Consider the following 25,733-nt stretch of genomic DNA (forward strand, 5'->3'; position numbering starts at 1 on the left):
CCACCACCATCACCACAATCAATATTTATTAATCGTTCTGTTGCCACTTCCCTTCATCATCACCCTACACTGGTCACTATTCTACTCTCCTCTCTTCCCTTTACCATTCCATCATCACCAATTGTCATTTATCACCCCTCTGTCCATTTCCACCCTCTTGTGGACATAAACTCATCTTCGTTATTGCTGCTCCCTCTTCCTCTTCTCCTCCTCTTCCTCTCCCTACATCTCCTCCTCTTCTTCTGCTTACATCTCCTATACTTCTTCCTCCGTATCCTCCTCTTCTTCTTACTCTTCCATCTCCTCCTCCCATAGCTCTTCCCCATCTCCTCTCCTTCTTCCTCCCATAGCTCTTTCCCCTCCCATAGCTCTTTCCCCTCCCATAGCTCTTTCCCCTCCCATAGCTCTTCCTCCTCCTATAGATCTTCTTCCTACCATAGCTCTTCCCCATCTCCTCTCCTTCCTCCTCCCATAGCTCTTCCTCCTCCCATAGCTTTTCCTCCTCCCATAGCTCTTCCCCCTCCCATAGCTCTTCCTCCTCCTATAGATCTTCTTCCTACCATAGCTCTTCCCCCATCTCCTCTCCTCTTCCCCCTCCTATAGCTCTTCCCCCTCCCATAGCTCTTCTCCTCCCCCATAGCCTTCCTCCTCCCATAGCTCTTCTCCCCCTCCCATAGCTCTTTCTCCTCCCATACATCTTCTTCCTGCCATAGCTCTTCCCCCATCTCCTCCTTCCCCCTCCCATAGCTCTCTCCTCCTTCCCCCTCCATAGCTCTTCCTCCCTGCTCTCCTCCTCCTCTATACATCTTCTTTCCCTGCCATAGCTCTTCCCCATCTCCTCTCCTTCCTCCTCCCATAGCTCTTCCCCCTCCCATAGCTCTTCCTCCTCCTCCTCCGCCATCTCCTCCTCCCTTTTATCAATACTAATTAGGTTTTCCTGGTCCATCGTCCTTAAATCAACAACCTCCCTAAATTGTATGTTTTTTTTTCCCTGTTTCCACACACATTGCGTTTTGCTGTTGCTGTTATTCCCGTCAATTAGATTTTGCTGTTCCATGATCCATTACAGTACTTTTCTGTTCCATGATCCATTACACTTTGCTGTTCCATCACCCTTAACATATCACTCAATACCTCTAAAAACTTCCTGTTCCATCGTCCTTAAGCCATTATCCATCGACCCTTTGTCACACACACACACACACACACACACACACACACACACACACACACACACACACACACACACACACACACACACACACACACACACACACACACACACACACACACACACACACACACACACACACACACACACACACACACCCTTCCATTCCTCCTGTGTCATTATAACACACACACATACACACACACACCCTTCCATTCCCTCCTTGTGCCATAATTCAACCTGCCAACCCCCTTCCTTCCTTCCTTCCTTCCTTCCTTCCTTCCCTCTTTCCTTCTCTACCCTCTCGGTCACCCATACTGTCATCACAGCCTTTCCGCCTCTTTCCCATTTATCAACCCTTCCAGATTATCACATTGTATCCTGCCTCAGGGGATGGGTTTCTACATTTGCCCTTGTTTTCGTTCCGCCGAGTCATTAGAGAAGGAAGGTGGGAAGGAAAAAGGGATGGAAAGTGGGAAGGAAGGGGTGGGAAGGGAGATGGAAAGGGAAATGGGGAGATCGAAAGGAAGGGGGGGAGGAAGATAGGGAGATGGAAAGGGAGACAGGAAGGGAGATGGAAAGAAAGATGGAAAGGGAGATGGAAAGGGAGATGGAAAATGAGACAGGAAGGGACATGGAAAGAAAATGGAAAGGAAGATGGAAAGGAAGGTATAGCATTACCTTAAGCGTCACCTACATAACGAATGACCATCTCACTCAACACTTTGCACACGTCTCTTCTGCCTCGTGTCATAACCAACGCTAATAATTTTGGCGACTTTGGTGGAGGTATTTTGGCGATTGATGGGAGTTTGGCGAGTTTGGTGGAGGTGTTTTAGCGATTGATGGGAGTTTGGCGAGTTTGGTGGAGGTATTTTGGCGATTGATGGGAGTTTGGCGAGTTTGGTGGATGTATTTTGGCGATTGATGGGAGTTTGGCGAGCTTGGTGGAGGTATTTTGGCGATTGATGGGAGTTTGGCGAGTTTGGTGGAGGTATTTTGGCGATTGATGGGAGTTTGGCGAATTTACATACAGTATATAGGTTACCTCTTACCTATCATAATTTCTTCTTCCTTTTCGTCATCCACCTCCTTCTCTTCTCCTCCTTCGCCTTCTTCCTCCTCCTCCTCCACCCGGAAGCTATCAATTACCTGTACCCGGAAGCTATCAATTACCTGTACCCCGGAAGCCATTTCTTACCTCTACCGGGAAGCTATTAATTACCTGTACCCCAAAAGCTATCCATTTACCTGTACCCGGAAGCTATCTCTTACCTGTACCCCGGAAGCTATCAATTACCTGTACCCCGGAAGCTATCAATTACCTGTACCCCGGAAGCCATCAATCACCTGCACCCGAAGCCATCTCTTACCTGCACCTGAAGCTATCTCTCATTCCAAATTCAATATCTCTTACCTGTACCCGAAGCTATCAATTACCTGTAAATTCTTGAAGCCATCTTCACCTAAAATTCTGGAAGCTATCAATTACCTGTACCCAGGGAAGCTATCAATTACCTGTACCCCGGAAGCTATCTCTTACCTGTACCCGGAAGCTATCAATTACCTGTACCCCGGAAGCTATCTCTTGGCTGTACCCCAGAAAACCTTTCCCCCAGATGTGAACCCAACCAATCCCTTCTTCCTCCTCCCCTTCCTCTTCTCCTTCCTCTTCCTCTTCCCCTTCCTCCTCCTCCTGGGTATGGTCGTGCGATATAAACCTTAGATTAAAGACATTAGCTGAGGGCGGGAAAATGGTCACATCCCCCAAGGCGAGTAATTATCTTCGCCTCCATTAATCTTACTTAATAATTGTAGGTTTCAGACAGCGGGCGAGCGAGGCGAGGGAAGGGGAGGTGGTCCTGGCTGTGTTGATTTGGTGGTGGTGATGGTGGTGGTGATGGTAGTGGTGGTGGTGCATGGAGGAATGTGTAAGGTGGAGGAATTTGTTTACATGAAGGAATGTATAAAGGGGAGTGAATTGGAGGTATGGAGGAATATGGTGTATGGAGGAATAGGGAGAATGTTTGACGTAGAGAATCATACAGTAAAGAGGAGTTAAGCAACAAGAAAATATCACACGACACAATAATTATTAACTAAACACATAATTAGCACTGCATAACACATAACACGACATAGCACATAACCATTATATAACACATAACACTGTATAACACATAACACTGCATAATATATAACATAACACAACGTAACACATAAAACTGCATAACACTTACACAACCTAACACAAAACTGCAGAACACAACATAACACTGTATAACACATAAAACCACTGTATAACACATTACAGCACCGGATAATCGACTAAAATCCCTACATTGCAGATAATCCAGGCTAATAGTACATGGCAATATCGCAGCCAATCCAGGAATAATATCCGGCCATTGGTGTTGGTCTGAGTAATGACAAATATGGTCCCGGTCGCGTCGTGTTTACAAAATAAATGACGTCACCGTTTGTGTTTACATTCCAGCCTGCAGTATGTAGAGCCGCTCGACCTATAACCGGCAATTTAACATGTCCAACAGCTCGCCTAACGATGTCTTTTTTTGTTTCTTAATTGCCTCACAAACGATACGAAAAAAGAGTTACAGAATCAAATTGTAATATGGTTCACCCGGTGATATTAACTGCATTTTCAGGTGTGCTATTGTCAATAGGGTGTAATAGAATGTAAGGTCAAATATAAACCAGCGATTTTTTTTAATTATTTCATTTGACTGTAACAAATTGGTGTAAACAGACATATATCTTCTGTGGCTTAATTGCTATATAGTAATTAGTTAGTGAGATCTATTTAGAATACAGCTGTAGCCAGACGATACACAATCCATCTTTACTCATCATCTTCTCTCTCACCTCGTGATCTTTATCAACATAACGACAAACACAGATGTACAATGTCAGAAAAATTACCTCGAACAGTACTAAACTATATCCTTCAAGAAGACGACACGAACCGTCCAAACACCCCATCTAACTTAACTAAAATCTCCTAAGTAATTATTAACTTTGATTAGGTTAGGTTAGGTTAGTTTAGATAAGGTTTAAATCGTAAGCGTCGCCTAAAAAAATAAAAATAAAAAATAACATGGTTTACTGATCGCGTCCGTGGTAATTTTGTGAACATTATACGTCTGAGCACCACTGTAAACAAACACTGACTGCCGCCCCTGTACCATGGGGAGACGGTCTTGTTTATGATTTGCCAAGATAACCTCGTACAGAGTCCTTATCTGATGACGGCCCACTCTTGACGACGCCGCCATGACCACCCCCAAAGATATAAACCTCATTCTCCCTCTCTCATTCTCTCTCACCCTCTCCCTCTCTCACTCTCTCTCCACCTTCCCCTCCCTATCTATCTCCCCTGCCCCTCCTCTCTCTCCCTCCATCACCCCTCTCCTCATCCTCTTCTCCTTTCCTCTCATCTTCCCCTCCCTCTTCATCATCCCCTCACTATCTATTTCCCTCTCTCCTTCCCCCTCCTCCTGTCCCTCCCCCTGTTTACCCTGCCCCCCCCCCCTCAGTTAAAGGGGTCAGTGGCACATACCTGGAGGTTGAGGAGTGAAATAATACTTTATGTATAACTGATGGACATGACCTGACTATTGATGTGCGTCTCTGGTACACACACACACACACACACACACAAAGGATAATTATACCTGAAGAAGGAAGTGAGAAAAGTAAACAGAAAGGAGAAGGAGGAGGAAGTAAAGTAGAGAAGATAATAAGTGTAAGAGAAGTAAATCACTGGTAAAGGCAATAAGATGGTTCCCTATTAGCCTTTACTTCATTCCCAATTAAATGGACCAATTAAATATCCCTATTATTCCCATTAACAGCTATCGTATCCCATAGTTAGGCTCAAATGATGTTTAATATGGTTCTCCGTTAGTGTTAGGGTAGTTAGCTAATCTCTTGTAAAAAAAATGGGAATTTAAACTATAAACTAACTTAATCTTATCTAACCTAACTTAACCTAATCTAATCAATTAACCTAACTTAACCTAATCTAATCAATTAACCTAACCTAATCTAATCAATTAACCTAATTTGTCCCACCAGATAGAGTTAGGTTTTTAATCATCAGGTGAAATACGTTTAGGGAGGGGGGGCTAATCTTCACGTGATCCACTGAGGTAGCCCCCTCCCACCCCAGGCTGATACAAAATATTCCATCATGGACAATAATGTTGTGTTTTCTCCTCCTCTCTCCTGATGGGAATTTCCTGCTTTGAAAAACTCCATACAACTCAACAGTCTACTTCCCCCTGTAATGTGATTCCCTTATGCTGTGTTTCCTGGGTGGAGCGCTTCCTGACGCGGTTTTGCTTAGTTATTTTTTTTTTTGGTCTAGTTTTTTTGGGCGCAACAGAACATGATTGATTGTTTTTCGACTCTAGTTGCTTCAATCCCTTTTTCAATCTTAGTGAGCAGTACCCCCTCTCCTCCATCCCCGCCCCCACAAAAAAAATAATAAAAAGGATTGGATTCTCTTACTGAAGTTCAATCGTTATGCTTTTGTTTATAAAAAGTATAAGTAAGTAAAGAATTTCAGCCTTCAGTAGTGTTTAATTACTTAATCCCTCTTTCAATCTTACTAATCGTAAATATCACTTCAAAAGACGTGATTAGAAAAAGAGATCCGATTCTCTCTCTCAAGTACAGTCGTTATTCTTTTGTTTATAGGAATGAGGAATGTAACAGGACAAGAATTCCATCCTCGAGTAGAGTTAAATACCCTCCTTTGTACTTCCGAATCGGTTCCGGAGCTTTTAGAACACTTAAGCATCGGGGCGTAAATTTAGGGATAGCCAGTATATGTACATTAATATCTCTCTATCTTTTAGTTTACAATACTTAGATTTTTTTTTACAGTTTGAGTTTATTTACAAAAGATATATATATATATAATTTTTTACAGTTCAAGTTTATTTACAAGATATTTTTTACAGTTCAAGTCTATTTACGAAAGAGATATTTAAAAAAAATATATATATATTTTTTTACAGTTCGAGTTTACTTACAAAAGATATATATTTTTTTTTCTCGCAATCCCTCCCTCTTATACTCCTCAATATAAGCCCAGAAAATAAATAGGTCAGCGACTGTTGTCAATAAAATGGGCTGGTCGGCGAGCCTCCGTCTCTGTGATCACATAGTTCCGTCCGTCTTATATTTTGGCTTCCCTGAACTTTTTCCGCTTTTGGACGGACAGGAAATGACGTCATAAAAATTCCTCCATCGGCTTGGTGTTTCCACTCGGCTCTGTGCTGATGTTAATGAGTTCTCGGCTTTATAGAGATGTTACTAGTATAGGCTCTTCTGTCCCTCTCTTGTTACTATATCTGTCCTGACTGTCTAATTGTCCTGCTCCATCTGTCTATCAGTCCTGCTTTACCTGTTTATCAGTCCTGCTCTATACCTGTCTATCTATCCTGCTTTACCTGTCTTATCAGTCCTCCTCTACCTGTCTATCTATCCTGCTCTACCTGTCTAATTGCCCTCCTCTATCAGTCCTGCTTTACCTGTCTATCTGTCCTGCTCTACCTGTCTATCAGTTCTCCTCTACCTGACTATCCTCCTCTACCTATCTATCAGTCCTGCTCTACCTATCAGTCCTCCTCTACCTGTCTATCTGTCAACTCTACTGTCACTCTTCACACCAACATCTCCCTGTCCCACACCTCCACCCAACCAACCATTAACAATATAATTTTTTTACCAACAAGTTAAAATTATAAAAAAATAAATAAAAATAAAATAAATAAAATAACACGACTTTGCCAACCTATATATATATATGTAGTCTCTATCCGATGGCAACAGATAGAACTGGCCAAGAAAGTGTGACTCACCCGACGTCATAACATCCTTCCCCTAGGTCTTGTAAATGCTTAAGATAGTGTGAGGGGGAGCAGTGTGAGGGGGAGCAGTGTGAGGGGGAGCAGTGTGAGGGGGAGTAGTGTGAGGGGGAGTAGTGGGGAGGGGAAGTAGTGTGAGGGGAAGAGGAGGGGAGGGGGAGGGGGGAGAGGAGGGGAGCAGGGAGGGGAAGGAGGGGGGGGAGAGTGAGGGGAGTAGTGTGGAGGGGGAGTAGTGAGGGAGAAAAAGAGGGGAGTAGGAGGGGAGCAGTGGAGGGGGAGCAGGTGTGAGGGGAGCAGTGTGGAGGGGGAGCAGTGTGGAGGGGGAGCAGTGTGAAGGGGAGTAGTGTGAGGGGAGCAGGTGGGAGGGGACAGTGTGGAGACCAAACCTAACCTAACCTCACCATCAAGCTGCCCGTACACCAATTTACAATAAGATAAAACCTTAACTACTGATGTGTTGTACTAATTCAATTATTAATGTAGTAATTAAGGATATAGTACATACCTGTGTTGTAGTGTAACCTGTCCTCCGAGGAGCTGTTAGGACACATTATCTGTAAATATTAAGAAGAAAAAAATTAGAATAATGACACACACACACACACACACACACACACACACACACACACACACACACACACACTATGGTTCTGTTTACGTCCGCCCTAAAAGCACTGTTGTTCCGAGGTCCCTTACAGAATTTGCCTGGGATCTCAAGACACCCAGTTACCGTGCGTTGTGACGAAGAGACACTGAAGGGCCTTGGCTGTGTACCGGCAAGTGTGAGTGTGAGTTATACCGTAAAAAAAAAGTCATATTTTAAGTAGACCATGACAAAAGACGTAGGAAAATAAAGTAAAATTTCGTATATCAAAATTTGGCCTCAGATGTTACTTAAAACTGAACTTAAGGGAATTATGGGATAAACTTAGTGTATTTGTGTCACTTGTATTAACGACAAGCTAGAGGTGCTTAATACACACAGTGCCATTTGTATTAGAAATAGAGGTGCCAAATACACACCACTGTCATATTGAGGGGATTTAGCACTAGACTGTATTGAATTAACTTATTTTACTCTCTCATACAGCAGCTGAAATTTCTATACGATAGTTAACTTCAGGTGAACAACAGTAAAGCCTCAGTGAGTCAGTATAACCTAATTCAGTCAGTATTACCTCATTGAGTCAGTATTACCTCATTGAGTCAGTATTACCTCATTGAGTCAGTATTACCTCAGTGAGTCAGTATTATCTCATTGAGTCAGTATTACCTCATTGAGTCAGTATTATCTCATTGAGTCAGTATTACCTCATTGAGTCAGTATTACCTCATTGAGTCAGTATTACCTCATTGAGTCAGTATTACCTCATTGAGTCAGTATTACCTCATTGAGTCAGATTTATCTCATTGAGTCAGTATTACCTCATCGAGTCAGTATTACCTCATTGAGCCAGTATTACCTCATTGAGTCAGTATTACCTCATTGAGTCAGTATTACCTCATTGAGTCAGTATGACCTCATTGAGTCAGTATTATCTCATTGAGTCAGTATTACCTCATTGAGTCAGTATTATCTCATTGAGTCAGTATTATCTCATTGAGTCAGCATTACCTCATTGAGTCAGTATTACCTCATTGAGTCAGTATTACCTCATTGAGTCAGTATTACCTCATTGAGTCATTATTACCTCATTGAGTCAGTATTATCTCATTGAGTCAGTATTACCTCATTGAGTCAGTATTATCTCATTGAGTCAGTATTACCTCATTGAGTCAGTATTATCTCATTGAGTCAGTATTACCTCATTAAGTCAGTATTACCTCATTGAGTCAGTATTACCTCATTGAGTCAGTATTACCTCATTGAGTCAGTATTATCTCATTGAGTCAGCATGAGTCAGTATTACCTCATTGAGTCAGTATTACCTCATTGAGTCAGTATTACCACTCATTGAGTCAGTATTATCTCATTGAGTCATACCTCATTGAGTCAGTATTATCTCATTGAGTCAGTCTCAATGAGTCAGTATTACCTCATTGAGTCAGTATTATCTCATTGAGTCAGTATTACCTCATTGAGTCAGTATTACCTCATTGAGTCAGTTTACCTCATTGAGTCAGTATTACCTCATTGAGTCAGTATTATCTCATTGAGTCAGTATTACCTCATTGAGTCAGTATTATCTCATTGAGTCAGTATTACCTCATTGAGTCAGTATTACCTCATTGAGTCAGTATTATCTCATTGAGTCAGTATTATCTCATTGAGTCAGTATTACCTCATTGAGTCAGTATTATCTCATTGAGTCAGTATTACCTCATTGAGTCAGTTATTACCTCATTGAGTCAGTATTATCTCATTGAGTCAGTATTACCTCATTGAGTCAGTATTATCTCATTGAGTCAGTATTACCTCATTGAGTCAGTATTATCTCATTGAGTCAGTATTACCTCATTGAGTCAGTATTACCTCATTGAGTCAGTATTACCTCATTGAGTCAGTATTATCTCTCATTGAGTCAGTATTATCTCATTGAGTCAGTATTACCTCATTGAGTCAGTATTATCTCATTGAGTCAGTATTATCTCTGAGTCAGTATTATCCATTGAGTCAGTATTACTGAGTCAGTATGAGTCAGTTGAGTCATCTCAAGTAGTCCCTCAATGAGTCAGTATTACCTCATTGAGTCAGTATTACCTCATTGAGTCAGTATTATCTCAATGAGTCAGTATTATCTCATTGAGTCAGTATTATCTCATTGAGTCAGTATTACCTCATTGAGTCAGTATTACCTCATTGAGTCAGTATTACCTCATTGAGTCAGTATTACCTCATTGAGTCAGTATTACCTCATTGAGTCAGTATCATCTCATTGAGTCAGTATTACCTCATTGAGTCAGTATTACCTCATTGAGTCAGTATTACCTCATTGAGTCAGTATTACCTCATTGAGTCAGTATTACCTCATTGAGTCAGTATTACCTCATTGAGTCAGTATTACCTCAATGAGTCAGTATTACCTCAATGAGTCAGTATTACCTCATTGAGTCAGTATTACCTCATTGAGTCAGTATTACCCGCCTCAAGGGGATTTATTATCTCTTATCCATAATATAGTATAAAGTATAATTTCCTTTCAGACAATTATTGTTAAAAAGTATAACTTCAATAAATATGGTTTAAAAGTTCGTCTTTTTAAACCTAGTTTTAATAAAAATTCTTTCATGGGGTTTTAAATTAAGTTTTAAACTAGTTTTTGGTATATATTGATGTTTTAATTATTGTTTTTGAAGATTAAATTAAAATGTTCCCATATATTTGTTAAGTTATACTGTTGATTATTTTGGAATATTTATATTTCATTCATTAAAATTATTAAAAATGTATACCTCAAGCGTCTAAATCAACAAATACAGTGACCCCTCGTTTAACGTAATTTCGATTAACGAATTGCCTTCCATAAGGATCTTCAATTCGGTTAACGAATTTCTTACGAACCGACGTCAACATGTTTTCGCTTGCACTGACCGGGCAACCAGCTTTAGTATCAGTCCGCCAATACATTAATCGGTTCTAGGGCTTAAATTCCTTATTATTTTAGTAAATATCAAGAAGTTTATACTATTCAATAATTTTAAAAGTTTAATATTCAATTTTTTAGTCATTTTAACAATTATTGAACATAATTGAAGGTAAAGTGACTAGTTTAATGAGGGGCATCCAGCCTGTTAACACACCAGACAGGCGTTAGTCTCTCTGTTTTCAGTGGAGGTAACATCTTGCTTGAGACTCTCTTCAACTAAACGCATTTTTTCTGTGTTTCCAAGCAAATTATTGGTCATTTTGAAATACATTTTACATATTGACAATATATAATGCAGTGCAGTGTTGATTTAAAGAAAATAATCTTGAATTACACCAGAGCTAAAATTTTATGGGTGAAATGGTGCCATGGGGTGACTTCTCTTCCACCCCAATGCCTTCTCTTCTTCCTTCTCCTCCACCCCCATTCTAAATCCCATCATCATCATCATCCAGGAGCCTTCTACATACACACCTCAAAGTAAGTGAAGTTAACTAACTTTTCCGTTAACGAACGACCTTCTGGAACGGATTGAGTTCGTTAATAAATGTGAACTACAAAATAAATACAGTATTCATCTTCATGTTTATATATTTATCAGAAAAATTACGTCATAGAACGACGCTCTCCATAATTTTAATTCAATCAAACCAAAACACTATTTCCTTTACCATGACCAATTTCATTCCGCAATTTAAAGAGTTTATCACCAATTACAAACTTTTTCTTAAATATCAAAAATTATCTACCACCCACAAAAACACTCGTAAGCCGATATTCATATTTGTGTGGTGAAAATATTTAGATAAGATTTTTTGGATATCACAAAAAAAAATTAAAAGGAATGACAGAAAAAATTATAGAAAATTAAAAAGATTTAACTCGTGTGGTCTCCGTGTGATATCTCTCTCTCTCTCTCTCTCTCTCTCTCTCTCTCTCTCTCTCTCTTACAGGCGGTATTCGTTAATCTGGGAGGTTTGATCTAGGCCGTCTTCATTGAGTAAGTTACTAGTGGGAGAGTGAAATTAATGAGAATCTGTAATGCCTTCCCTATTAAAACAATACTAAAAAAAGAGCAGAAATCAACATTTAAATAAAAATCTATGATTTAAGATTAAATATTGATCAAGAATTTATCATCCAACACTCGCTTGACCTCTGATGGTGTACAACACATCCAGAGACCAGCTTGTGTTGTGTTAGAATCATGCATCTTGGAGCAACAAATTACTTGGTCTCAAGAGTTAATACTGTACTTGGTCTACTTGATCATGCTAGACAAGAGGTATTGTGAAACATAAAACAATCACTGTACCTCAAGAACACCATAATAATAAGCCTCTTTGACCAGATCTACAAGGAGCTGAAAGTATAGTCTCCGGGCATGGGTCGTCTGAGTACAGGTAATTTTGAATTATTTTTATCTCCAAATCATTACCAAGAAAATAAAAGCTCTTATAATTGCCTTAAAAGAACAAAAAAGTTATGTAAGCTTTTGCTACTGCACCCAGCAACAAAACATATTTTTTCTTTATTTTTATTTGTTGTTTTTAAGCACTATCCTCAAGTGATAACAGTTTCTCTTGCAACTGCTTCTTAACCTAATTTCATCTAACCATCGAAGGTTAAGTTGCAAGAGAAACTGCATCACCAGTGGATAGTGCATAAAAACAACAAATAAAGAAAGAAAATAATGTTTGAGTGCAGCAGCAGAGTTTTTCTAAATAATAAATAAAAAAAAATGAACAATTTGGACTTCAGGTCAACGAAAGCTCGTATACCAACCTTAAAATACTGTATTTAATGTATTTCTAGCACTAGTACAGGTATAATGAAAAAAAATATAGACACCATGGACTATGCCTATATGTGAAACATTAATTAGACTTCAATAATACAATTATTATTTGAAATCCCAGGTTTCCCGGTCCCTGGATAGACCGCCCAAACGGCTAGTAAGTTGATAAGTGGCGAATATGATAAAAAAATACTGTATTATGATGTTACTATGTTATATATCATTGATCATATACTGTGTGATATTGTATGTGCGTGTCAGTGTGTGTGCATGTGTACACAATACGAACTTCAAGTAATAATCAACTACCTCCGCTGGTTACCATGGAAACATTAATACACTACCCTCACCTACCCCGGGTTTTTAGTTAGCCGCGTTGAACAGATGGCGCTGATCGGAGCTCAGTGGCTCATATTCTTCTTTATCAATAAAGGTTAAACGCTTTCCCGTCTTTCTTATATAGTCTTCGGTCCACACGAAGTTACGCACCATAACTCTCTATTGTATTAAATTTCACTATAAAACATAACTGCTCTCTAACCTCACGACAACGACGAAAAATGCAAGTGTAATACGTTTTGTTAGAGATAAACTTACCTGTAATTCGAGCCATGTCTTGACAGCTGGCATAGCTCCTCCAGTTTTCCCGCCAGTGTCTGTGAGTGACGGGGCCAGCGGTTCTTTATTACCATTCTTGTGCACATATTTTGGGGAGGATAATATAGAGGTTTAGATAGTTAGTGTCAACCTTATAAATGAATAAACACATAAAATACTAAGTTTCTCTGTCCTCTTTCTGGTATTTTCATCATTGTTCACTTTAGCGTTTGTGTTGACTTCGGGGAGGCGGGAAGCTGCAGGTTAAGGTACCATTATTTTATATTGTTTTGTAACGTTCTCGATCTCTGTCAACGTCTGTATATGTCTATGAACTTTGACTCATTACTTACTACAGTATATTATTCAAGATATTATATTGATTACACATTAAAGGGAAAAAATGTAAAAAGAAAGTCAGCTGGAAGAATTGGTCAGGGCTGCCAACTGTTAATTCATTCGTTTTGATATCAACTCGGTATTTTTGTACTTGTTTATCTTAAAATGTTGACAAAATATTAAAATATAAACTTTTATATACGAAGTTATTATTTTACAGAGAATTTGTGCGTAGCTGAATTTTATATCGCCATTATTTAGGGTATTTATGTTGGTCGCACTTATACTTCCATATTCGAGAGTGGAAATTTTAACCATTTTAATCCTAACTCTACCTATTTATGGTCTCCAAAGAATATTAGTTTGTCTTTTCATACAATTTTACACATTTTTGTCTTTGTAATATCTTAATTATAGCTGCGCACAGGCAAGAGTATATAAACAAACTCATGACTAATTATTTATTTACCGGTAATATTCTTGCGACAAATTTAGTCTTGGGTGCAAATGCAAAACAAGAAACCAGTGCTTATTTAATGGTTCTCTGAGTTCAGAGTATAATTATGAAATTAAGATTACTGATATATTTGTTTTTTTTTTCAGAAGTTGTTCTGGCTTCGAAATAAGGTTCGGTAAGGAAACTGCTATCACTCACTCCTGTCTAAGGTGAATGATAAATGATTTTATTTGTACATTTTCTTTTTTGTGGGTTTCAGTGAAACATTGATACACTATTTTCTGCCATGCTAAAGTATTTATGTGTCTATAGATGGGATTCTGTGTAATTCTCTATACAGTACATGAAGGAATTCCATACTTGTGGCAATACTTTATTATATGTGCATACTGTATTCTATTCCATATGTGTAATTTGTATAAGTTGCCCGTTGCTGTTAACTAATTTACTGTTATCGTGATAATTTAATAGTTTGAAGTTCCAAATAAAAATTTGAAAAATTGCTCCAGTAAATTTGAAATTTTGAGAAAACAGTCGCAACATTCTGTAACCATTATTATTAATTTGGTTACTTAAGTTTTCATGCACTTCAAGTATCTTTTTTAACCTAAGTATTGCACTGTACTGTACATTACTTGTGGATACCTCTTAGGAAGTGGCTGTGTTATCAACGCTTCCGGGCTACATCGTGAAATGTCACTGTTGCATCAGGCATTATCTATAAATAAGTGGAATAGATATTTTGCCGATAAATGAATGAATTTATTTATGTTTACCGAGAGGAGCCTAGTATAATGTTAAAGCATATCTATGACTTCCAGTTTTAAACTACATTTGTGGCAAGGTGGCGAATGCATTATGAATGATTTATCATATTTTAGTCATACAGTTTTCAACCATCAATATGTGTTTGTATCGTGTATACTTGTGATACTGCAACATTTACTAGGAACCAAGGGAGTGGAAACATCACTAACCTGAAACTTGTGCAGCGCAGTGCAAAGGATCACAAACAACTGAATAGGTTATGCAATCAAATTGAATACAAGGAATTTACACAGTTCTTCATAAACCATATATAATTCAATTGGAATAATAGCACAGAGTAATATTGTTTTGCATAACATTAGTTATAAAGTTTAAAATTGTAAGGTTATACTGTACATGATCAGTCGGTTTTACTTCTGAAAGGGGGAAATGGTCATAGAGTCATAATATAGTTTTTATATAATGCTTATACTGCATCACCTGAGACTCCTAGATCTATATCAACGTAGATTTTAACAGTGATGTAGAAATAATACAAATAATTACCTAAATTTCTCTCTCTTTCTCTAAAACTTAAGATAGAAATACAAGTAGACAGACAATAAAGCAACATAATCCACGCATTGGGGTTAAAAACAATATGGTGTTAATAGAATAAAGAAAACATGATTAGATTAACAAAGAAAACGACTAATTGTGATACAGACATTGGATACCCGTGAGGATCTCTCTGTTGTCTGAGAGAGTTTTATCCTTAGTAAATGTGTGTTTGTATGAACTTGTGACACAATAAATTAAAATCATTTATTTGAGTCGGTATGAATAACCACCACATTGTGCGGTTAGATGCCTTATCTTAATTGTGCAGTTGGGATTGAATCTTCCTTAATTCTATACAAGAGGTTTGGTGTTGGTTGACCGAGCAGTTCATATTTGTAATTTATCTCAAACACACAGAGTCTAAAACCCATGTTATATATTTATGCCTTGTTAACATTAATGGAATATTGCTTTCTGCAGAGGTAAACCCATCTCTTCACCTCTTCATTCTTGGGAAACTTGTGAAAAATATCGTTCTCTTTGTGTTTGTAACTTGATTAGCAACCATACACTGCATAGTTACCGAGCATAGACTCACACGTTTATAATTCCACTCTCAACTTCACATATAAATTAAACAATTGCACCTCTGTATACCTGGAATGAATACTGAGCTGGATCAGGGAAGTATGTGACGTAGTACCCGTGAGTGGTAGCGTTTTCGTCCACTGGTCAGCAGAGCTTCTATTCTTTAGACCTTAATTTAAATGAGGGTTTTTCGGGCATACTAGTGTTTTGTTAGATGAGTGAAGTCTCGACTTGGTTTCATGAAAGGGTTCAGTTGGGTGTTTTGAACCGTAATGACTCAAAGCCTCTCTCCTGTTGCCAAGGCTCCCACCCTAAGTGATGGAGCTAGTGGTGACGGGATGTGAACAAATTATGTTATTTCCTGGAATTCGTGATCTAGAGCGGGACAAGATTATTTTTATAGATTAGTGCGCTGTTATAACGAAGTTTGGACTAACAATTGACAATTATTTACATATTAAACGAATATATTAAGAAATGTTTCAGCCACCAACGTTGAGTAATGATTTTGCGTCAGGGAGATACAATAGATTATTAACGAATTACATGACCCGTACGTACACATCCGGGTCTCGTGGGATGATGGGGAGGGAGAGGTGGGACGAGGTGTGTCACTCTCCAAGAAGATAATGTATTTTCAGATAACTTTAGGAGTATTTCTATCACCTAAAGATTAGACACTTCAACTTAATTTAACCTGAAGATTAAACACCCTAACGCTAACCAAACCTAACCTAACCTAACGCTAACCAAACCTAACCTAACCTAACGCTAACCAAACCTAACCTAACCTAACGCTAACCAAACCTAACCTAACCTAACGCTAACCAAACCTAACCTAACCTAATCATCAGGTGAAATAAATCGTGTAACCAAATCTTCAGGTGATCCGTGTATTTTTGGTAGCTTAATTAGGGGCGTGTGGGATGAACTTACATTATTTTACCTGAGAGACAACATCTATTTCCTTCAGGTGTAAATTACAAGTTATTGCCATATGTAAATTAATTAACACACCTGTAGAGAGATAAATCTTTGTTTATTGAAGAGTGTGTGAATGTGTGTAAAGAGTGAGATGGCCGTGTCAAAGAGGATTAGAGTGTGTTGATAAAGCTGACTTGGTGATCGGTTTTATAAAATCTCTCTCTCTCTCTCTCTCTCTCTCTCTCTCTCTCTCTCTCTCTCTCTCCACCCATCCAGTTATCTATCTGTCCGTCTATCCACCCACCCATCTATATATATATTCTAACCACCTATTTATCTATTTATCTGTATCTATCTATCTATTTATCTATCTATCTGTCTATCTATCTATCTTATCTTCCCACATGTTAGTGTACCCAGTTTCTGGTATAATCCTGTGCCGGAACAGCTAGCCGCAGATAGATAGATAGATAGATAGATAGACAAACACTCCCGTTTAAAGCAATATAAGTCCATAGGGTTATTTAAACTAATGTAAAATCAATTTGTGGCTTTAGTTCAATTTTATCACTTAAATTAAATGGTTTTTTTTTAAATCACTAATGGATGTCACTTGTCGCTATATCATTAATTACCTTTTGTTTTTCGTTGGACTTTAATTTCACGTAGTTCTCAGCTTGGTATAATTATCACGTGAATTATAAAATATACGTGAATTATTTTCCAGTTATTCTATATACTAATTTCGGATCACCTTATTTTACCTGAAGATTTACCTCCTAACGTTACCTGGTGGGGGGGTTGTTAAGTTGGGTTAGGTGAGGTAAAGCTTAGCGTTAGGATAGTGTGGGTTAGGTTAGGTTAGGTTAAGTTAATTTAGGCTAGGTTGGCGTTAGAGTAGGGTGGGTTAGAGTAAGGTTAAGTTAGGGTTGGGTGGGTTAGAGTTAGGTTAAGTTAGATTATGTTAGTCTCGCTTTACTGTAAGGTGGTTCGGTTAGGTTAAATTAGTTAATCTTGAGGTAAATTAATCTTAGGTTTTGATCTTCAGGTGACCGTAAATACACACAGAGAAGGTTACCGCCATACTAATCCCCTTGTTTTCTCGGCAGGTATAAGTGTGTGTCAACAGCTCATCAAGGGAGGACGAGACTCCACATTACAGGTGTGTTGAGGCTATTAACAATTATTTATCATCTGAGGATTAGGCACCCCATATATCACCGTAAACACCCTAATACCTAACCTAATCCTAACATAACTTAATCTAACCTAACCTAACAAAACCTAACCTATCCTTTAATCTATCTTAACCTAACCTAATGCTAACCTAACCAAAACTAACCTATTCCAAACCTAACCTGACCTTTAACCTATCTTAACCTAAACTAACCTGACCTAACCTTTAATCCATCTTAATCTAACCTAACCTAACCTAACCTAACCTAACTTCCCCAAAATAGTTTTAGGGTGTTTGATCATTACATAAAATAAACTGGGATATCTATTCATCAAGCTGTCCAATTATTTACAAAGTTATGTTATTTAGGGTGAGCCAAATGTTTGTACTCATGTAACCAATAGTAATAATACTTTAAATTATACATAGATGAACTGAGAAACATTTTAAGGGAATTACGTGAAATAATAAGTTATCTGTATGTACGTTTGTGGCATATTATGGAAAATTGATGAAATGAAGATAATGAGTGAATTCTGACTCTTTTGGACACCCTGTATTGTCGTGGTAAGTGGAGCAACTTATGTATGTTAAATGATTGTTAATTTATGGTGTCATGATTAGTGGAGCAATTTATGTGGATTTCTTAATTGTTACTTAAATTCGTGATGTGTTTAGTGGAGCAATTTATGTGGATTTCTTAATTGTTACTTAAATCCGTGATGTGTTTAGTGGAACAATTTATGTGGATTTCTTAATTGTTACTTAAATCCGTGATGTGTTTAGTGGAACAATTTATGTGGATTTCTTAATTGTTACTTAAATCCGTGATGTGTTTAGTGGAGCAACTTATGTGGATTTCTTAATTGTTACTTAAATTCGTGATGTGTTTAGTGGAGCAACTTATGTGGATTTCTTAATTGTTACTTAAATCTGCAATGTCCTGTTTAGTGGAGCAACTTGTGTGGAGGAATGTTATTCAATGTTGTTGTATTTAATGAAGCAACTCTTACCTGTTGTAAGGTTAAAAAGCAACGTGTGTTCTTAATTCAGCATGTGGTCGTGGGTGAATAAGTGACCATATATAATGTCATGTCAGTTTGGTACCTATAAATTCATCCTTTAAGCAGTGTTTACTGGTCATGCTATACGTTCAAACACTAGGAATTTTACCATTAAGATCAGACTTTATGAAATTATATTGACGTTCAAGAGAGTAAAAGAGATGATAATAAATACGAGAGGAACATCCAAGAAGCAGTGGTGTAGTATGGCAATAGACGATGTTATTTACAGTGGTTTCTTGAGACGTGTTGTTGATAGGTGGTGTTGGGACGTGTGAAGCGATGCAAGTGAAAACAAATGGAAATCTTGAGGCCATAAGAGAACGCGTCTCTGTACTGAGGTTAGAGAGGGAATGACTGACAGTGAGTGATGAGTGGGGTGGGGTGTGTGTGTGTGTGTGTGTGTGTGTGTGTGTGTGTGTGTGCTTACGCTGACATACCTGTGCTATTGGGAAAACATATTTGAAGAATGTATACACACACACACACACACACACTACACGAAAGTCACAAATATATGTAAACACACACACACACACACACACACACACACACCCCACCCACCTCCACACACACACACATAATCCATCCACCCACACACTGGCACACGAAATACCAACCACTAATGAAGGCCAACTGTAGTGACGCCACAATTTTCTGGCCTTAAATCAGCGGTGTTTCCCCTTCAATTTTCGGATATCTGCTAGACAGGTAGAGCAGGACAGATAGACAGTTAAAGGACAGATAGACAGGTAGAGCAAGACTGGTAGACAGGTAAAGCTAGACTGATAGCCAGGTAGAACAGGACAAATAGACAGTGAAAGAACAGATAGACAGGTAGAGCAGGATTGATAGTTTATAGAGCAGGACAGACAGATAGAGGAGGACAAATAGACAGACCGGCATAGAGTAACACGTGAGGGACAGAAGAGCCTATACTAGTAACATCTCTATAGAGCCGAGAACTCCTTAACATCAGCACAGAGCCGAGTGGAAACACCAAGCCGATGGAGGAATTTTTATGACGTCATTTCCTGTCCGTCCAAAAGCGGAAAAAGTTCAGGGAAGCCAAAATATAAGACGGACGGAACTATGTGATCACAGAGACGGAGGTTGAATTCTCCAAAAGGTTCGTTCGCAAGTTGAATTTTTCTCTTATGTGATGGTGTAGGAATCGGTTACCTCAGTGACTTATGTTGAAACACTAAAGTAATGTAAATAAAAATAGATATAAAATAAAATGTCGTCATATTTGTACTAAGACTCTACCTTGTTATGCATTAAGAGACAAAGTTAATGTACAGTTTCTTAGACCTTCAAAGTTTATGTTTAATAGCAACCAAAAAAAAAGTATTATTCAGATTTAAAAAACTGTGGAAAAAAATGTAAGGAATTTCGATGAGGTATTTTTTAAGTGATATAGAGAGAAACAAAGAGGGAGGGAGAGATATCATTGTGTACGCCATCTCGGGACCCGGTAAAGTTACTCACTGTCGCTGTAGTCTTTTAAAAGCTCCGGAACCTTCGTATTGGGAGATGGCTATTGAGCGGAGGGATATTTTTAGATCATGTTTTTTTTTTCAGCTCAGCGATGGCAGTATTTTTTTTTCTCTCTCTCAATTCTTGTTTCTTTATTTCGTTGGTTTGTTTTATTATTCTTGACGTTTCGTTTTATTTAATTCACTGGTTTAAATATTTGATGGGGTGAGAATGTGCCATTAAAACTAATTATATTTTTAGCTAAACGTTTCTTAAGACAATGGAGATTCTTGATATTTTTGTTTTATTATTAATATTTTCATTTGTTTTAGTCATAATTATTGATGGGGTGAGGAAATGTGGTGGGTGTGTGTGTGTGTGTGTCGCTTATGAACTTGTGACAATATAAATCATTTGTTTGAGTTAGTATACAAGTCAGGCAATTCACAGATGATTAACTACCCACAACACGCCACTAGGAGAGAGAGAGAGAGATCTTTGGGCCGTAGTTCGTGTCGAAGTTTTAGATTTTCCCTCACATAAACTACGATATAAATTCGACGGTTAAAATGGCAGCGAAGTTACACTAAAACTTTACCGTAATTGGACATGTCCCTCTAGTTGTATAATGACTTGCCATCCCCTTAACCACGACCAACTGACCCAACATGGCGTCGAAATAAAGTTGAGACTATAGGAAATGAATATGCACTTTAAAAACTCTGTTACGATACTGTGAGACTTAGGACTTGATGGGACGTATTGTACTCACCAAGTCTCATATAAGTTATAGATCTTATCCATTGTCAGGGGGGGGGGGGTGAGAGATGGCGCGTTATTTAGGGTTATTTTTTTGTTATTCGCGGTTAATCCTTGTTATTCACGGTTATTCTTTGTTATTCACGTTTTTTTATTCGCGGTTATTCCTTGTTATTCACGGTTATTCTTTCTTATTCACGGTTATTTTTTTTTATTCGCAGTTAGTCCTTGTTATTCACGGTTATTCTTTGTAATTCACTGTTATTTTTTGTTATTCACGGTTATTCCTTGTCATTCACGATTATTCACGAGATAGGAACATTATACATTGTACACTATAACAAGTACTATGTTTTGGCCCCAATATAAGAATTTGGGATGATTTTTTCTTGCCATCGTTGGTGAATGAGATGTTATTGTTCATCCTGGGGAGAAAAGGTTTTTTTATAGTATTATATCGTCTATTTTTCTCTCTCTTTCTCTCTCTTTCATTCTTCATCTCTCTCCTTCCTCCCTTTCTCCCCCTCTCTCACTCCCTTCCTACCTCCTTCCCCTTCATATTGCCTTAATCTCTATTTTCTCTCCATACTTTACCTCTCTGTTTCCCTCCTTCCTCTCTCTATCTACTTTCCACCCTCCCTCCCTCCCACCCTTCTTCCCTACATCCCCCTTCCCTCCCTTTCATCCCTCTCACTTCCTGCCTCCCTCCTTCCCTCCCTCCCTCCCTCCTTCCTTCCCTCCTCCCACCCTCTCTCATCCTACTAGGAAGTTAATAAATTGGAAACAGAAGAATGACAAGCAGCAAAGGAACAGGACGTGGAAGGAAATGGCGTTTGACTGTAGGCAGGAAATGGGGGAGAGAGAATCTATGATGTTTGACTCACGACCTCTACTGTACTAATCCACGAGAGAGCTTTTAACTGGAGACTCTTAACTCTTTGTTCCGAGAGAGAGAGAGAGAGAGAGAGAGAGAGAGAGAGAGAGAGAGAATAAACGTAGGGAGAGATAATTTGAGAGACTGACTGAAAAGTAAGAAAGATAAAACAGAAAACAACACGTGAAAAGGAAAGAGAAAAGGAAAGGGAGGAAAATTATTCTAAATATCTTCATTATCTTATTTCCTTTTTTATCAAATTTCCTCTTGTTTATTTTGTTATTCCCGCGTTTCTTTATATTACCTATTTTATGTTATGTTCTTCCCAATTACAACAACAGGTTCCAATTAAAGCGCGAATCTTCTTCTTAATAGGTTAATAATCTTCTTTAAATAGGGGATTTCTTCACCTTAGATTAGGATTACAATCACCTACAAATAACAGAGTAATTCCCTTTAAATAAAAATGTAATCCCCTAAAGAAGACGATATAATCCCCGCTAAATAAGACTGTAATCCCCTAAAGAAGACGATAGAATCCCTTCTAAATAAGACTGTAATCCCCTAAAGAAAACGATACAATCCTTGTCAAAAATGCTTGTAATCCCTTCCTAATAAAACACAATAGCTCCTTCAAAAATAATATTGTAATTCCCCCTCCAAGCAAAACAATATAATCCCTTCCAAATATGATTGTAATCCCTTCCAAATAAGACTATCTAATCCCTTCCAAATAACAGTGTAATCCCTCTCCAAATACGAGCATAATCTTCTTCACGTGAGTCTGTAAATCCCTTAGACAATAGAGGCCTGTAGCCCACTAATGTAAGCCTGTGGGATTTCCTCTTTACATAACGCTAAACAACATAGTAAATAGCCAAGGGGATTACAGGTAAATCCCCCCCCCCCTCTCTCTCTCTCTCTCTCTCATGGAAAAGGAAGTCCTGTTCCATCCCCTTGTAGATCTTACCTACCTGCCTCACTTCCCTCACTTGACCTTTCCTCTTGTCCGCTGTAGGAGTTTGTATTCTACCTGTGTTATTTTGGTATCTACATTTACTCCCTAACAAAACCTACATGTCTGTTATTATTATTATTATTATTATTATTATTATTATTATTATTATTATTATTAATATTATTATTATTATTATTATTATTATTGTTGTTGTTGTAGTTGTGTTTGTTGTTGTTGTTATTATTGGTGTTGTTGTTGTTGTTGTGGTTATTATTGGTGTTGTTGTTGTTGTTATTATTATTGTTGTTGTTGTTGTTGTTATTATTGGTGTTGTTGTTGTTGTTGTGGTTATTATTGGTGTTGTTGTTGTTGTTATTATTATTGTTGTTGTTGTTGTTGTTATCATCATCTAATCAAGCTTTATAACATTCTTCTAGACGTCTTCCTGAACTCTCACCTTACCTCACTCCTTCCCTTACCTACCTCCTTCCTTCCCTTACCTACCTCTCACCCTCCCTCCCTCCCTCACTTCCCTTTCTACCTCACCTCCATCCCTCCCTTCCACACCCCATCACCTCTCTCTCTCTCTCCCTCTCCTCCCTCACTTCCCTTTCTACCTCACCTCCATCCCTCCCTTCCACACCCCATCACCTCTCTCTCTCTCTCCCTCCCTCCCCACCCTTACTCCTCCTTCCTTCCCTTACCTACCTCTCACCCTCCCTCCCTCCCTCACTTCCCTTTCTACCTCACCTCCATCCCTCCCTTCCACACCCCATCACCTCTCTCTCTCTCTCCCTCTCCTCCCTCATCTCCCTGAAGGACTCTGGCTCCCTTCCATGTTATCGTGTATCATCACCCCGACCTCCACCCGTCCTATCTTGTCCTTCACGCCCATATAACTGTACTATACCAAACTACACATTGTTTACCTACGTGTAATAGGAGTTTGTGGAGACCTTTTGACTCGTATGTGTAGCCTGACGAATTATTTTGGTCTGTTGTTGATATTATCGGTGTGTTTCTTGTTATTGGGGATTATTTGCGTGTTAAATTTCTACGTATTATATTGGGCTAAACAAAATCTTTTTATCTGTCTGTCTCTGTCTGTCTCTCTTTCTCCTTACTGCCTCCTTTCTCCCATTACCTTCTCCCCTCTCCCCTTACCGTCTTACCGCCTTCCCTCTCCCCTTACCGCCTCTCTTCTCCCCTTACCGCCTCCCCTCGCCCCTTACCTCCTCCTCTCTCCCCTTAACGCCTCCCGTCTCTCCTCATCAACAAAAATAAACAAAAGAAAAATAGCATCATGTTCACTGTGTAAGGGTAAATATATCTATCAAATTCTCCTTCAACCAATTCCCAAATCAATTCATTAAAATACTCCTCTTGTCTGGTTTGAGCCACTCACCTCCTCCAGGGACGAAGAGACTCACTGAAAGACACAAGGAACCGCAGGGAGCCGTAGAAGGAACCATTAATCTAAAACGTCAACATTTACCAGACTCGGACAAAACGTAGCCAATCAGATTCTTGTGTTTATAAAAGGAGGGGCGTTCTTTTATAAACACAAGAATCTGATTGGCTACGTTTTCCTTGGTAGTGTTGTCATTTTCTTTAGGGTAAACTTAACTAATATACCATTGTTTTGTTTATATTGTTTTTATTTAATTGTGTTTTTATTATCCAATACACCTTGTTATATATCGAGTAATCAACAGTTTCCTCGAGTTTACTGTTAGATGCCTAAATAGTTATGTAGTTAAGATGTTATTAAGATAAACTTTGCACTTCAATATGTAATAATCTTTTTAAATAACACAAGGATAGACGCCAGAGCTTATGTCACCTGAAGTCTAGACACCTTAACCTATTTCACCCTAACGCTACCTGGAGAGGGGCAGGTTAGGTTAGGTTAGGTTAGGTTAGGATAGTGTTAGGGTAATTAATCTTCAGATGCAATAAGTTGGGTTGTCTAATCCTGGGGTGATCTGTTATTCCTCAAAGCTTACTTACCTGGAGACATTGGCGTGTGTTAAAGGCCGGATAACCAAGCGTCTAGAGGTGGTATACGGGATTAGGTGATGGTGATTGGAGACACTGCTTGGTCGTGTGAATAATAGAGAATAAAGAGACGATGTGTATTGCCCTTGACTCAAACCATCCTGAGGAACAACGAAAACTAAGAAAATTCCTCTTATTATCATTACACTATAAACCTCTCTTACGTCCATTGTATCTCACTAAACATATAAACAATGAACAGACAAACACACAATATGTCATAAATAAACAATATATGACTTAATAAAATACTAAAAACCTTAATCACAAATTTTGATCAATATTACAAAAAATAAATAACAAATAAATAAAAAATACGTAAATATTCTGTACATGGAGATAGTTAATAATCCCGTGATGTTGAGGCAGAATTTATACCGGACAAATACATCAACTGTCATGTAATTAATAACAAGCACATGACACTCACAGCTAAAACATGAATATAATGTTATCATAAATTCCAAACACTGACATGCCCATAGTAATACAGGAATTCGATAGTGTGTGTGTGTGTGTGTTTGTTTTATTGACGTGTTACAGCTGGGTGTGTCATGGAACTGATTTACGAGGTTTATGGAGATTATCATAATTATCTAGGTTAAGTTAGGTAGGGATGGGTTAAGTTAAATTAAGTTGGGTTAAGTTTTGGCTAAATTAGTTTGTGCTAGGTGGGGGTTAAGTTAGGTTAGGTTAAATTA

The sequence above is a fragment of the Homarus americanus genome, unplaced genomic scaffold (genome assembly GCF_018991925.1).
Source record: "Homarus americanus isolate GMGI-L3 unplaced genomic scaffold, GMGI_Hamer_2.0 scaffold37448, whole genome shotgun sequence".
NCBI lineage: Eukaryota > Metazoa > Arthropoda > Malacostraca > Decapoda > Nephropidae > Homarus > Homarus americanus.